Consider the following 18,174-nt stretch of genomic DNA (forward strand, 5'->3'; position numbering starts at 1 on the left):
GAAGAGGGTATTCACCCACGAAAGCTCATGCTCCAAAACCTCTGTTAGTCTATAAGGTGCCACAGGACTCTTTGCTGCTTTTACAGATCCAGACTAACATGGCTACCCCTCTGATACTTTTCAAAGGTTGCACTTTGTCAGAACATGCTGCTTCCTCCCAGGCACACTCCCAAATCCCCATCACACTGAGCTGGTTGCTTTGCAATTACTTCAGCAGTTCTCCTAACTCCAGCAGGAGACAGACACTACAGGAAGTTCTGTTCCTAGCAAAGGCAACCATGGGACATGGGCAGTCTACAAGAAATTCTCTAGCGGCCTGGGGGAGAAACACATATATAAAGCACAATCAATGGCTAGTTTGAAGGCTCTGCTCTAAAGGTGGCAAATGATCAAGGCAACATGGCTATGACTTGCACTGTATGTTTCTGCTCTCCGTAACCGTTAGAGTTGGGTTAACACTGGATCTAAAATCCCAACCCATTTGATTTTCAGTTAGCGAAGCCACCTCTACAATTCTGATGCCAGGTCAGTTCCAAAGCATGAAGGGACCTATTTTCCACATCAGGAGGCGATGCAGTTGAAACCTCATGAAAGCCATTTACAAGACTATACACCATCTAATCTCTATCCAAACACCAACTCAGCCTTACATAGGTTGTAAATCTAATCTGGATATGGATGTTAGAATGCCCTGGCAGCCCATTGCTACTAAAAAAGAGTGTCCACCTAAACCAGTTTTGATAATGGTCTACACTAAAGGGAGAGATTGACATAAACTGTCTTGTGTCAACCTAGCTGTGGAAGTGTCTTCACTTAAATTTGTCTCCTGTCAAAGTAAGTGCCTTTCTATGCTGATCTAGTAACACCCATTCCCCAAGCAGCGCAGAGTCACAGACGATGTGATTAGGTCGGTGCAGTGTCAGTGCAGACACTGCTTTGCTTATGTCAATGGTTCCTGGCCTTCAGGAGCCATCCCAAAATCCCCAGACAGACAGACAATACAATCTATACAAGTGTGGCCGGTGAGGACACACGCCACTGACACAATGAGCCAAGTGTGCGCACACACAAGTGATTTAATAACTATGGCAGCTGGATGCCGACATAAATTAGGTCGATATAATTTTGTCTTGTCAACATGGCCTTTGTGTTTTTCGTAAAGCCCCAGTCCCTGGAATCTGCCATTATGTGCGAATCTCAGCTTTCACTTAAAATATAAATAAAGAGAGAGATCATAGACCTCATGGTTGTGAAAAAAAAAACTTGAAAGATGACTTGAAAGACCCCTTAAGGCTCAAAAGGCAAATAAAAAGCACACACACACACACACACACACACTTTTTTTTTTTAATAAAGAGAAGAAGAATCTCATTATTAAGCCAATCCCATTATTACTTTTGGTTCTGTCTCTTGTTTTTTGACCACTGGGGCCTAAAAAGATGTGTTTCCAACTTGAGTTTAGTTAACTCAGGTTAACTAAAACAAAGTAAAATCCTCCTAGTGAAGACAAGGCAGTTTGTAGTTTTCCACAGATTAGCAGGCCGAGGTAAATCCAAGCCTCCCCTAGAGCAGGCTGAGTTAAACACGAGCTCCAGCTTCACTAGGAATTTTCTTCACGTGGAGGCTAACTCGACTGAAGAACACACTTTTTTTTTCGCCCGCTACTGAAGATACATCACTAGGGTCAGCAATACTGTTAGCAAAAAGTGCTGGTCCCGCAGCAGGGAGATGCCTGTTGTTGCAAACGGCATAGTAATGGAACAACAGTGAGGGGGAAAAAAACAATTTAAAAAGCACTTCCACTGCAAAAATGTAGTACAAAAAAAAATTAATGGGAAAAATTTATTTTGAAGTTCACTCTGGCTCAAAAGCAGCATTGCTAACAATGTATACCCACTCTGTAACCACAGGACTAAACCAGAAATGTAGCTGCCAGGGGCAAAAAAGTATCCTTAAGAAAAGAGAGCAAGGTTAGAAGCCATGGTGGGATAAGACTGCATCTCAGCTACATTAGGCTTGGGGGAAGGGGGGGCCTAGATTTTGTTTGTCCTAAAATAATAACCACCACCTATTACTAACAGTGCTTTCCTTCAGTAGATCTCAAAGCACTTCACAATCTTTAATGTATGGAACCTCAGAACACCCCTTGAGTTAGGGAAGCATTATTATCCCCATTTTACACATGGGGAACTGAGGCACAGCAAGGCTAAGGGACTTGCCCAAGGTCTCCCCGTGTCCTAGGCCAGAGTCCTGGCCATCCATCTGCTCTCAGTAGGATAAATTCAGTCAGCCACCAGCATTTTAAACATATCATCATGCTCTGCCAGTATACAATTATACAACCCAGTGGTTAGGACATCAGCAGCTATCTGCAGCACTGTCTACAGTAGCAATACCACATTGCTACTACTGGGGAACTGAACTGATGGCAACAGTATATGAGATGGTTTAAAAACAAAAAACAAAAAAAAACCTCCTAGTCTACATCATTATACAAGGCAGGTTTACATATCACAATGGGAGAATGTCCAAGTCCTGTCTGCAGTAAATGGTGGGTACTAATTTTCCAAGTCTTTTTCCTGTACAGACACACCCAGAATCTCCAAAAAAGATCAGGGCCCCAGTGGGCAAGATTACTGTCAGAGACAGGCCCTAACCCACACAGTGCTTAAAAACTAAAAACAGACATGATGCCGCAGAGTGGAGATATATTCCAAGACTTGTGTCAGAGAATCATGTACCTGCACAGCTGACAACTTTCTAATGTTATAGCAACTTTCCTTCTTTATCTATATAGACAGGGGAAAACAGTGTTCACAGTGCATGCAGCCTGGCCTTGATTTTGGCTGTGAGACAAATTTTTCTCATCATGCTGGCAAGAAGAGAAAGATATTATACAGACACTCCTAACTACAGCAGAGAATCTTGCTAGTCAGTGGATCTTTCTATACAGTTACACACCTTCATCTAAGTATGGTGGCAAAATGCGAATGACTTTTGCCCAAATCATTTGCAGAGGATCATGCTGGTCCCTTAATGTTTCAACAAAAAAAAGTTTAAGGAAAATCCATCACTGAATCTGTTAGCCATGGTGTTTAAAAGCTAACAAAAAACTCCCTCATTCTGCATTCTACAGACTTGGGAAAATATCATCTCTGGATTCAGGGACATTTTATTCCATTAATAGCCATGTGTAATCACCTTGTTGAGTCCCTCTGCTTCTCATGGACTGACACCTCTTATAGTAAACTGGCTGCTATCTTTTCATTGTGTTGCATCAGAGATTGTTTTCAGTCAATCAAAGAAAACTAATCAGTGGATGCACATGGTATTTACTCCAGGCTGCCACAGTTCGTGTTACCCGGTGCTATTTCTCTGCACACAAGTTAAACTGGAGGCTAAATGCAGAGTCATTCTGTGCAGTAGACAGTATACAGAGCTTTAAACTGTCAGGGCCGGATCCTGCATTCCCACTGTACTTGGGACACGCACTGAAACCAATGGGAGTTTAGGATAAGCTAGAATTCACAATCATACCACGACCAATTAATTCTCACAGGTGCCAGCCAGCAGAGTACCACCACTCCCACATTACAAAGGGGAAGTGGTGAATTAAGAGACTTGCTGAAAGCCACAGGGGGAGGGAGTTGGTAGCAGAATCAGGAACTGAATACAGTAGATCCTGAGAGTACAGATTTGGGAGCCAGGAACACAGCTACTGCTAGTGCTCAGACAGTTCTGTTTGTTTAAAACAAAAATCTATATAATTAGGAATAAAAAAAATAAAAAAACTCAGTGACATCTCTCCTACTTTGCCATTATTTTTAAATGCAAGCTTCCATGTGGCTTTAAAGCTTTACAAAGACTAGGAACTACCCTAAGGTTCAAGTCAAATATTTAAAACAGAACTCAGCTCTTTCAGGCACTTATTGTTCTGGGCATCCATTTGGGTTTTACTTGAATGCAAGAATTAAATTGCAATTTTTTTCTATTCCTTGGCGAGGAGCTGGGTGTTTCCTTAGTGGGAACACCGAGAAAATAAAACCCACAATGTTAGGCAGTTAGCAGCAGAGAACTCATGCAAAACTTCCAAGAGAGATTGCAAGCAACGTGTTATCAGATTATCTGTTGTCATCAGAGGCATTGCTTCACTCAAGATGTAGTTTCACACAGCAGTAGTTTCTCTTTGCAAGCAGCTTAGCAAAGGTAAATAAACAGTTGAGACAATATTTATAGCTATGAATAGGAACCAACAATATCTGGAATGTAGCAAATATAACAGCACCAGATAGCCCAATGGTAATTCTACTACAGCCTTGTCTACACCACTTTAACTATATATACACACACTGTATAGTTAAAGAGGTACAACTCACCTACTGTACAGAGAAAAACTGTACCAGAATAAGCACAGTTATACCAATATTATTGCATCCACACTAGAGGTTCTATTTGTATAACTATTTGTTTAAAAATAAAATCCACACACACACTCACAGTTTAACTATTTATTTTGGTTAAGGGGCTATGTGTAGACGAGGCCTTATGCTGCTAAAATAGATCTCCCCAGTCCCTATGTATAATATGTAGGGCCCTACCAAATTCGCGGTCCATTTTAATTAAATTTCATGGTCATAGGATTTTTAAAATCGTAAATTTCACAGTTTTAGCTATTTAAATCTGAAATTTCATGGTGTTGTAATAGCAGGGTCCCGAGTCAATGTTCCCTCTATTTTTTTCCATCCATGTGCGGAATGAATTTGTTATGTGCACCATATCGAGGTAATGTGCGGCTGTGCGCCACCAGTAGAAACCAAAAACCTACATTTTTTTTTTAAGTTACCATAGGGATAATTGCTCCAGCCAGGGCAGGTTAGGCATTTTAGAACTCACTACTCAAAGAATTAAATTTAAATGTAAGAGAGAAATAAAATTATGAAATGCATAGACCAGTCTAAAAAACTAAAATAACACTTTGAAAGAAGCATTATTGTTGTATGCGTTGGGAAGCAAGTGTGAAAGAGTGTGTATGTCTGTGACAGAGAGACACTGCACGTGAGTGAGAGAGACATGTATTGCCCCTTTAAGTACTCTGCCACCACTTTACGTACTCTGCCCTTTTAAACAGATCCACACCTTGACACACAGCAGCAGCTGCCAGCAAGCTCCCTTCATCCTGAGCCATCTAGTCCTGAGCCCTGTTGTGTCTCCTCCGCTGCCCACCCCCCCACACCCTGTGGAGATGGGATATAGGGGCTGGAGGAGACACACCCTGACATCAGCGCCCCCCTCCTCCCCAGCACAGCAAGCAGTATTCTCCTGGGAGCAGCTCCAAGGCAGAGGGCAGGAGCAGCACGCCAGTAGGGGGAGGGACAGCTAAAGTGCATGGCACTGGAGAGCCTACTGTGCAGCTTAGAGGGAACTTAAGTCTTGACTCAAAAAGGATGTTTTGTTTTGGTTTTTTTGGGGGGTGTCACAAGGCTATTGGGGGGGAAGGGGGGTTGCAGCACTGATACCCTTACTTCTGCACTGCTGCTGGCAGCAGCACTGCCTTCAGAGCAATATGGGCTGGCCAGGAGCCCAGCTCTGATGGCAGAGCCTGTCATAAACAGATAGCTAAAGGTTAACGTCTCTTTCACCTGGAAAGAAGTAATCTGAAACACCTGACCAGAGGACCAATCAGGAAACAGGACTTTTTCAAATCTGGGTGGAGGGAAGTTTGTGTCTGAGTCCTTTGTTCTGGTCTTCTGCCTATCTCCCTCTCGGCTATGGGAAGCATTTCTCTAGTTCCTGCTGTCTAATCTTCTGTTTCCCAGTTGTAAGTACAAAAGACCAGATAGTGATTTATATGTTTTTTTGTATTTTACATGTGTGTAGTGGCTGGAGTGTTTTGAATTGTATTCTTTTTGAATAAGGCTGTTTATTCATATTTCTTTTAAGCAATTGACCCTGTATTTGTCACCTTAATACAGAGAGACCATTTTTATGTATTTTCTTTCTTTTTATATAAAGCTTTCTTTTTAAGACCTGTTGGAGTTTTTTCTTTAGTGGGGAACTCCAGGGAATTGAGTCTGTGCTCACCAGGGAACTGGTGGGAGGAAGAAGTCAGGGGGAAATCTCTGTGTGTTAGATTTATTAGCCTGACTTTGCATACCCTCTGGGTGAAGAGGGAAGTGCTTGTGTTTTCCAGGACTGGAAATAGAGAGGGTGGAATCCCTCTGTTTAGATTCACGGCGTTTGCTTCTGTGGATCTCTCCAGGAACCCAGGGAGGGAATACCTGGAAGGGAGAAGGGAAGGGAAAAGGTTTATTCCCCTTTGTTGTGAGACTCAAGGAATTTGGGTCTTGGGGTCCCCAGGGAAGGTTTTCTGGGGGGACCAGAGTGCCCCAAAACACTCTAATTTTTTGGGTGGTGGCAGCTTTACTAGGTCCAAGCTGGTAACTAAGCTTGGAGGTTTTCATGCTAACCCCCATCTTTTGGACGCTAAGGTCCAAATCTGGGGCTAGGTTTATGACAGAGCCACTGCCAGCAGCAGCACAGAAGTGAGGATGGCCTGGGATGGTATTGCCATCCTTACTTCTTCAATGCTGCCTGCAGAGCTGGGCCCTCAGTCGGCAGCTGCCACCCTTACTTCTGCACTGCTGCTGGCGGGGTGCTGCCTTCAGAGCAGGGTGCAAGACCAGCAACCACTACTCTCCGGCCAGCCAGCTCAGAAGACAGTGCAGAAGTAAGGGTGGCAATACCGTGACCCCCCCCAAAATAAACTTTTGACCCTCCTGCAACTCCCTTTTGGGTCAGGACCACCAATCTGAGAAACGCTGGTCTCCCCTGTGAGGTCCGTATAGTGTAAGATAACAGCACACAAAAGACCAGATTTCACAGGGGGAGACCAGATTTCATGGTCCGTGATGTGTTTTTCATGGCCGTGAATTTTAATATATTATTTTTAGTAATATGACTATGCAGCCACAAACAGACACAACTGTTGCTCCAGTTCTCATTTTTAAAGAAGTGTTTCTAGCCCCGATGTAATCTGATGCAGTGACATCTGCTTGGGTCTGCAAACAGCCTGCAATGGTAGTCTGAAGAGTCACGAACTGTTCCCATTTGGAATGTTACTCTGAAGCCTAATGAGGATACACGGAAATGTCAACATCGTAAAAAGTATCAGAGAGGGTAGCCGTGTTAGTTTGTATCCACAAAAAACTATGCGGAGTCTGGTGGCACCTTAAAGACTAACAGATTTATTTGGGCATAAGCTTTCGTGGGTAAAAAACCCACTTCTCCACACATCTGAAGATTTTTTTTTATCCACGAAAGCTTATGCCCAAATAAGTCTGTTAGTCTTAAAATGCCACCAGACTCCTCATTGTTCTTAACATTGTAAACTATTTCACTGCTGAGCATTTCAGCAGAAACATCTGTGTTCCTCTATTGCTCTGGGTGCATTGCCAAATATCGGAGTGGGATTTAGTGGGACTGCTACTAGCAGTCCAGGTTTTTTGGGGAGGTGGTGAAAATGAGGAATTAAACCCCTTTACCCAAATTTTGTTTTAAATGACCTTCACACCACCATAAGGGACAAAGATATAGGAAATGCACCCTCTTCTGAGAGCCAAAAGACTCATCTTCCTCCCCCACACCCCAAACTTCAACAAAGTCTGTTATGCACTGTCAGTGCAAATGCCTGCTCACACTAGAAACACTGAGAGCAAAACAAACGGGTATACTGGACTGATTGTACTACACTGGGATGTGACAAGTAATAACAGGCGGGGGGGGGGAGGCAAAGTTGGAAAGGAGGCGTCAGTGCAATGTACTTCTGGAGTTCATGCCAAATAATTTAAGCTTGTGTATTGCATAGGACATGGAGGAGGAGGTGTGAGAGATTCAGTTTGGTGCTCTACGTAACTCTGTTGCAGAGAGAATCAAAAAAAAGTCACCCCTCCCCGCCATAATCACAAGTACAAGTTCCATTTCACACACAGTTTTGCTGACACTGCTGGCAAACAAACAGCAGTTTGTAGAGAACAGTACTTACCTACTTATAACATTAGTACTTTGCTTTAGGAAAAAAATGTTGTAGTTGCTGATACCAGCAGATATGAAAATTCTAAAATATGCTGCCATGGTCCCAAAATAAGCTGTCATAAATTACCTTTGTTAACAAAAACTCTGAAAGCATCACACAATTAAAGGGTGTCCTGTTGGAAAGCTGCAGTCACAGTGACCTTCCATAACAGAATATCCACCAGGAAAGTTTTAAAAGTGTCAGCACTGAGGCCTAGTCTAAACTGAAGTTTTATACCAGTATAATTATTATCATCACTGAAATTGTTATCCCAATACAACTTCTGCTGTGGACAGAACTATATCTGTATAAATGTGCCTTATACACCACTACCTCGATATAACGCCACCCGATATAACATGAATTTGGATATAACGCAGTAAAACAGTGCTCTGGGACGCAGGGCTGTATGCTCTGGCAGAGTTCAACATAACACAGTTTCACCTGTAACGCGGTAAGATTTTTGGCTCCCAAGGACAGTGTTATATTGAGGTAGAGGTGTACTAGTACAGCTTATTCTGCTTTCCTTACAGGAGTGAGCTATACCTGGATAGGGCACCTTTATACTGGTACAACTATGGCCACATGGGGGAGGGGGTGTACTTCTTTAATCTGTAGTGGTACAGTTACACAGCAGTACTACGATTGTAGTTAGCCAGACCTTGCCCGCCAGAACCCTAAGTGTACTTTTTGGACAGACATTTTGTCATTATAAAAACAAGCATTTTGATTGATAAAAATGGGATATAACAGGTGTCTCAAAGAAGGTCCTGGGACTCCAAGACATCTTGTGAAGAACCAGTTAAAACGGAGATACATGGTGACTTTAAGAAGGTCCACTAAACTTATCTGTACTATTTTCCCCACCTCACAGAGTGTGTTACAAATAAATCTGCACTGGGACAGAAAGAATGGACTGTATCACTTAAGGAATGGGACACAGAACCTTTCACTCCAGTTTGTCAGGCTTTGGCTACACTCACACTTTACAGCGCTGCAACTGGAGTGTGAAAAAACACCCCCGAGTGCTGCAAGATACAGCGCTGTAAAGCGTCAGTGTAATCAGGGCAGCAGCGCTGGGAGCGCGGCTCCCAGCGCTGCACGCTACACCCGTAAGGGATGTGGTTTACATGCAGCGCTGGGAGAGCTCTCTCCCAGTGCTGCCGCTCTGACTACACTCACACTCCGCAGCGCTGCCGAGGCAGCGCTTTGAAATTCCAAATGTAGCCATACCGAGTTCAGCCTAGATTTTGATTGTGATGGAGATAGTTAGGACCCAGGTGTAGTGACCAATGGCGAATGTCTTGAGTTGGTGAGTTTCTGTCCAACTCCCAGGAAACAGGCATTCATATCAAAAGCCATCATCACTATCTGCATCTTTGTCTGAAACCAAGTCTAGCAGGGAGGCCAGAGATTGAATCAGCTGGGTGACTGAACTCCTCTCAAATCCCTAGGAGGAAGCGCTACATGTGGGAGGCAAGTCCTTGGGTGGGGTTGCAGTACAGCTTTCTTCCCATTGTGTCTAATGTGTAAACAGAGGAAGTCAATTAACACTGCTGTCAATCCAGCAACTTTCCAAGCTCTAAATTTGCTTTTGTCACCAACTTCTGTTCCTCACTTAAGAGTCTCTCCCTCCCCTTTCAGAAAAAAAAAACTATTTCATGTTTCACAGTGTTTGAGCATCAGAAGGATGGAACTGGAGCAAACTGACACTGATGTGTAGAGGAATAAGGCACTGGGAAGTAGGCATGATCTGGCCATCAGCTACATTCCTGCTCCAGCTCTGAGCTACTCTGAAAGAGAAACACATTCAGGGGATGGAATGTGAGATTAAAAAAAACCTGGTGTGGAGGGAAAAGCCAGCTAAGCACTGACCTGGTAAAGTGTCATGCAAAGGAACTTTAACATGGAGCAACTTTATTTACTTTCAGAGGCAGCCAAAAAGGATGTCCATCCCCGCAACTGATTTTATCTGTCTACCATGACACCCACCACCTGGGTGAAGGTGAAAGGAGAACATCCATGCACCAATGGAACAAAGTAGTGGAAGAAAGAAAGAAAGATCTGAAGAAACAGCTCAGCCAAACCTCAAGTCAGATGTTCTCCTCACGCATGCTTAGCTCATTATTATCACAGCTACAAGAATTGATAGTAAGCAAATTACTACAGAAGTTGCACTTTAAAAGAAACTGAATATTTTTGCAAGCAGGGTGTAAAAATAACAGCTCCTCCTGGAGAACTCCCAGCGCCTCCATTAGTCTGCTACAGAATTAGAAAGCAGATTCCTCCTACGTATGCATTCCTCTGCCTCTCCCTATTTGAAACCGTGTATGTACAGCTTTGTTTGTGTTCTTTGCTATTAAGCAGGGGACCAACTTAAGTCTGACAACTGTCTCTCCTTCCCTTCATATCTGGCAAGTGTTTTACTCATTTACACAAAGAAAAAAGTCAGAAAATAATTACTACAATAAAAGCAAGAAAATGTTAAGTTTCCAACCAAAACCACAGATCTAAAGACCCAACACTGGGGACGACTGGATCCAAAATGTGTTACTTGGGTCCCTTTAATAATAAACTGAAATTCAAATACCAATGACTTAAATATTTCAATGCTTACTCAGGCTAAAACGGTGACAGACAGGCTTTAAGAATATGATTAAGTCCATAACCTATCAGGTATAAAAACAGGATAAACAAGGGAAGCTGAATGCAGTTAATATGCACTGGTTTTGCTATGCAATTTGTTTAAAGGTTCTATATATCAGTTGTTGTGGACAGTGGGTTTCTGCTGGATTCAATGCTATTTGGGTCTGAATTCAGTGTTGTATGCCAGTCTGAAGCACCAGTTGAGAGGTCTGATGAGAGATATGTCCCAAAGAAGTTTGGTGGCAGGTCTGACTGCAACAACAAAACTTATTGCAGTATTCTCTTCCTACCCACCTGACTTTCAGCAAGGCCTTCTGCCTGCCCTAATCTTTCACCTTGGCATTAAAAGGGGAGCAATAAGAAATTTGGCTGAGGACAAGGAAAGCCATTTACAGTCAAATCTCTTCAGTGCAAAAGTTGAAAGTATTGCACAAGCAGCCTTCTGTTTACAAGGGGTTCTGTGAATGGCTAGGTCAGATGATGACCAGCAAAGATGTGCAGTATCTATGGGCTCAATTAAATTGAAAGAAATAACATGCCCAATAAAGCCTTAAACAGTCTCCTTTTCAATAACAAGTCAGAACAGCTCATGTGATTCGCAGAACCTCGACAAAGTCTAAAAGAGCTTCCCATCCAACCCCAGAATCCCCCTACATGCAATACCAGGAATTTTGGGGGCAAAAAATGATTCAAGTTATTCAAAAAAAAAATTCGAACGCATTTTTGTTTGACATTCACATAAACATCTCCCTATGGGGTTTGTCAAATTTTGCTACATTGTGCTAGCACATGAGAACTAGCCACAACTCTTCACATGGTCCAAGCTAAGCAAAATACAACAAACAGCATCAGCAGTGAAGGAGTTAATTTGCTTTAAGAGAGTTTGTTTCAATTAAAGGCCACAGGTAAAGCATTTTAATGTATTATTTTTAGTAAGCCAGGATCAGGAAAATAACCTCACTCACACACAATGACAAACTGAAAGATAATCTTGTTACCATGCTAAACTGGGAGGTAGATGTTTAGAGAAGCAGGAAGCCATCAGTGATTTAGATTTCTCAGTAGCTGAAGACACAAAGCTTCTGTGTTCCACACTTACATATCAAATACCAGCAATTTAGAGCACTCAGGGATCACCTGGTTTGAGCCTTGCACGTGGGAAGGAGCAGTGAAGGGGAGACAGGAGAGGGAACTAGAACTCTGATCAGCGGTTTTATTTCAGTAGAAACCCTTGAGAAACGCAAAGTTTACACAGCAGAGGGCAATAAACCATCTGTCACATTAACAGTGCGTATTCCTTATTTTGATGACACCATGCAGAGATACCCACCGAGCCAGAGCTATCTGGGGACAGGCAGAGACCACCCACCTGTCTCCCTGATTCTGTTGATTCCCTCCTGGGAAGAGGGATTACACGTGAAAATAAACAGAGCAGGCACAAGCACCCAGTTACCCAGGCGTGTGTTGGTGCTGGTGCAGAGGCGGCAGCAGGGGTGTGAGACACCAGCTGCTCCAACAAATCAACCACAACAAAGCTGCACAGCTCCGGGCCTACAAGGCGATAGGGGGGAGCCCTCCCTGCATCCCTGAGACAGCTGGCTCTGCAGCCCCTGCAAAGTGGGGCTGCTGCCCAAGCAGCCTCTCCCATGCCCCCCAAGCTAGCCCAGCAGACAGCGCGCCGGGCCTGCCCCAGCCCACCCTAGCCGTGCGCTCACACAAAAGGGAGCCAGCAAATCGCCGCTCGGACACCTGAGCTTGAGGGCCACGGGCACAGACAGCGCACGGTGCATCGCCCCGGGCGGGAGGGAGCGGCCGGCCGACCAGCCCGCCCAGCGGGAGGGACAGACGGACACAGCCACCCGCCCCGCTCCACATGCAGCCCGGTGACATGACTGCGGCAGGAAGGTGCAGCCCAGGCTCCTCCTGCTGGTGCTGCGAGCGCGCCCCACTTACCGAGCGCCGGCCGGGCTCCCTCGCCTCTGCCCCGGGCAGCGCACCCGCACCCGCACCCGCCGCGGCAGGAAGTTCCCAGCCTGTGCATTGTCCGCGCTCTTCCCCCGGCGCCGAGCAGCCTCGGCCTCTCGCCCGCCCCGCCCCGCACGACAGCCGGGGGCAGGGCCGCCGTGCAAGTGACAGGCTGGAGAGCCAGTGACGCGCGGCTAAGGAGGGGCCAGCCCAGCAGGCTCAGCTCTGGCTCCGTGCTCCGACTTCCCTTCCTGATCCCCCCCGGGCTTGGCGGCGGGGTGCCGCGGCCGCGGGGCTGCTCTTCAGCCGCGGAGTGAGCTCCCCGGGAGCTGGCTCGGCAGTCACCGCAGTTCAGTGGCAGGGAGGGGTGAAGGGAGCTGGTGGGAAAGGAAGGTTCCCGGCTAGAGGCACCTCGCTCGAAGCGATGGGGCTAAATGCTAATGAATAAAATCCAGGTATTTCTCTCTCCTGTCTCGCGAATTAGTTGCCCTAGGCGAGTGTTTCTGCGGACTCCTTTAAAAGCCCAGTAGAAAGTGCGGTGGTCGGTGGCGTGTGATTCAAAGCAGCAGTATACAACGCTGTGTTTGCCTGCTGTCCCACCACCAGGACCTAGGGGGAGAGTCAGCAGTAGAACCTAGGTGTCCTTACTCCAGGTGCCCCTGATCTAAAGTGCTTTTCATTTCAAAAGACCTCTAAGTGCTTCATAAGCTGTAGACACAGAGCACCACTGAAATCCTGCCACTGCTGGGTGGAAAGCGAGTACAATCGCTGGAGGGAGAGTTTGATCAAAAGAGGATATGGGCTCCACTAGTGGTTAGTTAGGGAAAACTGGAGTTGGGACACCTAGATTCTGTTCTTGACTCTGTCACAACCACATTGGATTATGGTGTGACTTTAGGCAAATCATGTAACCTCAATTTGCCAGAGTATCTACCTCACATGACTGTGGTACAGTCTAACTAATTAATGTTTGTAATGTGGCTTGAATTCCTTGGATGAAGCAGGCTGTATATAAATGCAAAATAATAATATTTTTAACACAAAAGCAAACCTGCCTCTTACAGATCTGCCTCCCGGGATCTTTAATGTCCAAAGCCCCAACACTTAACATACACGTGCTTTACTATTGATTTACTCACAGTAGTAAAGTTAAGCACGTACATGTACATAAGTGTTTGTAGGATCATGGCCCACAACTATATGTTCTTTAGTGTAGGGGCCATGTCTTCAAATACAAAACCTAGCACAATGGGGCCTTGATCTTGACTGATGCCTCCAGATACTACTAAAATATAAAAAAATAAATAATAATCCAAAGCAGATAGGACCTTGGTTTTGAAGTTTACTCTGACAGACATGCATACAGTAGACTGCATGGAGCTCCATTTATCTTTCTGGGATCAATGAACAGCTAACTTCAGGATCTGAACAAATATGTAAGATTTGCTATCAAATATATAGCATGTTCGTGATGTAGAGTAGTTCATTGTAACTGCATCCATCTACAGGGTATGTCTACACTACAGGATTATTCCAATTTTACAGAAACCGTTTTTTTAAAACAGATTGTAAAAAGTCAAGTGCACGCGGCCACACTAAGCACATTAATTCGGCGGTGTGCGTCCATGTACCAAGGCTAGCGTCGATTTCTGGAGCATTGCACTGTGGGTAGCTATCCCATAGTTCCCGCAGTCTCCCCTGCCCGTTGGAATTCTGGGTTGAGATCCCAATGCGTGATAGGGCCAAAAAAGTGTCATGAGTGATTCTGGGTAAATGTCATCACTCAATCCTTCCTCCGTGAAAGCAATGGCAGACAATCATTTCACGCCCTTTTTCCCTGGATTGCCCTGGCAGACACCATAGCATGGCAACCATGGAGCCCATTTAGCCTTTTGTCACTGTCACTGTATGTGTACTGGATGCTGCTGACAGACGCGGTACTGCAGTGCTACACAGCAGCATTCATTCGTCTTTGCAAGGTAGCAGAGACAGTTACCAGCCCTATATCACCGTCTGCAATTGAAAATTGGCGATGACGGTTATCAATCCTTTTGTACCGTCTGCTGCTGTCATGGGTGCTCCTGGCTGGCCTCGCTGAGGTCGGCCAGTGGCACATGGACAAAAATGGAAATGACTCCCCAGGTCATTCCCTTCTTTATGTTTTGTCTAAAAATAGAGTCAGTCCTGCCTAGAATATGGGGCAAGTCTACTAGAGAACCAGAGAGCACAGCCGCTCTGGGTCAGAGCCCCAGATATCCCACAGAAATGATGAGCTGCATGCCATTCTAGGGGGTGCCCCTGCAACAACCGCACCCATTGCTTCCCTCCTCCCACACCCCTTCTGGGCTACTGTGGCAGTGTCCCCCCATTTGTGTGATGAAGTAATAAAGAATGCAGGAATAAGAAACACTGACTTTTTAGTGAGATAAAATGAGGGGGAGGCAGTCTCCAGCTGCTATGATAGTCCAGGCAGTACAGAAGCTTCATTAGACATGAAAGTGGGGGGGATGAGGAGCTCAGCCTCCCACTGCTATGATAGTCCAGGCAGTACAGAATCTTCATTAGATATGAAGGAGCGGGGGGAGGCGCTCTGCCACCAGTTGCTATGATGAGGATGGTTTTCAATCCTTTTGTACTGTCAGGGAGTCATTCCCATTTTTGCCCAGGCACCCCCGGCCAACCTCACCGAGGCCAGCCAGGAGCACTCACGGGATGATGGGGACAGTTTCCAAGCCTTTTGTACCGTCTGCCATCAGGAAAGGAAGGGGAGGGGATGCTGCTGTTCAGCGCCGCAGCACCACATCTACCAGCAGCATGCAGTAGACATATGGTGACATTGAAAAAAGGTGAGAAACGATTTTTTTCTCTTTTCTTTCATGGGGGGGAGGGGGGTAAATTGACAACATATACCCTGAACCATCCAGGACAATGCTTTTGACCCTTCAGGCATTGGGAGCTCAGCCAAGAATGCAAATACTTTTCAGGGACTGTGGGATAGCTGGAGTCCTCAGTCTCCCCTCCCTCCCTCCCTCCATGAGCGTCCATTTGATTCTTTGGCTTTCCATTACACTTGTCATGCAGCACTGTGTTGAGTCCCTGCTGTGGCTTCTGTCTGGAGATTTTTTCAAATGCTTTGTCATTTCATCTTCTGGAATGGAGCTCTGATAGAACAGATTTGTCTCCCCATAAAGCAATCAGATCCAGTATCTCCCATACAGTCCATGCTGATCAGCGCTCCATGCTGGGCAAACAGGAAATGAAATTCAAAAGTTCATGGGGCTTTTCCTGTCTACCTGGCCAGTGCATCCAACTCCAGATTGCTGTCCAGAGCAGTTACAATGGTGCACTGTGGGTTAGTTCCCGGAGGCCAATACCATCGAATTGCAGCCACACTAACCCTAATCCGAAATGGCAATACTGATTTGAGCGCTACTCCCCTCGTCGGGGAGGAGTACAGATATCAAAATAAAGGGCTTCGTTGTGTGGACGGGTGCAGGGTTACTTTGGTTTAACGCTGCTAAATTCGGTATAAACGCGTAGTGTAGACCAGGCCACAGATACCTTGCTTGTCATTGGTGACGGAACCCAGAACCTTCAGCACCAAAGGCACAAGCCCCTGCTAGTTGGGAAGGAGGAATAACATCTTATTCTATACATCACCCTGATGTGTAGAAGTCTGAGGCTAGCTACCCAGGGGAGCATATAGTACACTGGTTTACTGCACATTACCATATCCCCCTATAATCATTCACACAGGCAACTATAAGAGCCTGCTACAGTTAAACATTGTAGAGGGGTTGTGCTTTTAATGCTGAAGATACTTGACAATATGTTTAGATTAATAGATGTCATAGATTTTTAAGGCAAAAAAAATTATGATCTCTTCTGAATTCCTGTGTAATGCATGCATGAAGCCCATGTGTTACACTGTTTGAGCTAGAGCATATCTTTTAGAAAGATGTTCCATCTTGATGTAAAGTCTTTAAGTAATGGAGACTCCACCCTGTCCCTAGGTAAGTTTTTCCAATGATTAATTACAATCACTATAAAAAACTGCCCCTTATTTCTAGCCTGAATTTGTCTGGCTTCCGCGTCCAATTAGTGGATCTTGTTATGCCTTTTTCTGCAATAGTAAATAACTGTCTACTATTAGAAATCTCTTCCTCATATTGGTACTTGTAGACTGTGATCAAGCCACTTTTTAACCTTCTTTTGGATAAGCTAAATAGATTGAGATTCTTAACTTTCTCACTCCGGCCATGTTTCCCCGACCTTGAATCACTATTGTAACTCTTTTTTGAACCCTTTGCAATTTTTCAACATCCTTTTGGAAATGTGGGCTCCAGAACTTGATACAGTATTCTAATAATGGTCTCACTGATGCCATATAAAGAGGAAATACCACCTCCCCACTACTTGATATTCCCGTTTATACATCTAAGGATCTGTTAGCTATCTTAGCTACAACATGGCACTGGGAGCTCATGTTCAGCTGGTGATCTACCTAACCTCTGGAAGTGAGGTATGAACATAGAATAGTTTCCCCAGGAATATAGTAGCAGCCTCATCCCTTGGGCTGTTTAAAACTGCACTGGGAAACACAGGGGACAATCCAACTTTGGACATTGAGGTAAGAACTTGGTGGAAACTGTCAGACTTTTTCCATTTCCAGCTTTTGTGATTACAGAACAATCCTCACTGCTTATAACTTTGATGGGGCCTATGATGCACAAGGTTTGGAGTCTGAGGACTTCAGAATAGTGATTCCTGCCTCCTTTGAAAGAGAAGATTCAAGACATGATTCTCAGGTGGTTAAACATGCATGACCAAAGCAAGAGGGGGACAGAGTGCAGAGTCATTCCTGTTATATGCCTATGCACATTTTACTTTAAATCTGAATTGGGGGCATTGCAGGCACCTGAATCTCCATGCCTATGGTCCACCCCTAGTTAAATCCAGATTCTAATAAAAGAGGTATATTTTGTATCACCCTGATACTGAAAAGTCTTCCAAGGTGCTTTCATGCCTTTCCTTGCACAAATGTGTCAGTTTTGGATGAAATTGTTTTCAGTATTTCCAGCTCTTGTGACTTTACCAGGAGACTGGCAATATTTGGTGTTTTTCTTAAAGGCCCAGCTCCTGAATTCAAGTGATTATGTGAGACTCTCAGCCATAGGCGCTGACTCCCTGGGTGCTGTGGGGCTGGAGCATCCATGGGGAAAAGTTAGCAGGTGCTCTGCACCCACCAGCAGCCAAGCTCCCCCTGCCCCCACTCCCTCCTCACCTCATCTTCCTCCCCTGAGCATGCCGCATCCCCACTTCTCCCCCTCCGTCTCAGTGCTTCCCGCCCACCACCTAACAGCTGTTTGGTGGCACTTAGGACTTTCTTGGAGAGAGTGGGAGGAGCGGGCATGCAGCATGCTCAGGGGAGGAGGCAGAGAAGAGGCAGGGCGGGGTGGGGACTTGGAAGAAGGGAGTGGAATGGGGGTGGG

General features: G+C 45.1%; 1 protein-coding gene across 3 annotated transcripts in view; it reads right to left on the minus strand.

Annotated features, from left to right (window-relative positions):
* Positions 1-18,174, minus strand: part of LOC127056585 (myotubularin-related protein 8) — a 177,859-nt gene that overhangs the window by 82,923 nt on the left and 76,762 nt on the right. For 2 of the 3 annotated variants that reach the window (XM_050964612.1, XM_050964613.1), the window contains exon 1: positions 12,671-12,770. The exons of the other annotated variant lie outside the window; for it this stretch is intronic. The gene's annotated coding sequence lies outside the window, so the exon portion shown is untranslated. Of the gene's footprint in view, positions 1-12,670; positions 12,771-18,174 lie in introns of those variants that run through there. 3 annotated transcript variants of the gene reach the window in all.

The sequence above is a fragment of the Gopherus flavomarginatus genome, chromosome 8 (assembly GCF_025201925.1).
Source record: "Gopherus flavomarginatus isolate rGopFla2 chromosome 8, rGopFla2.mat.asm, whole genome shotgun sequence".
Classification (NCBI taxonomy): domain Eukaryota; kingdom Metazoa; phylum Chordata; order Testudines; family Testudinidae; genus Gopherus; species Gopherus flavomarginatus.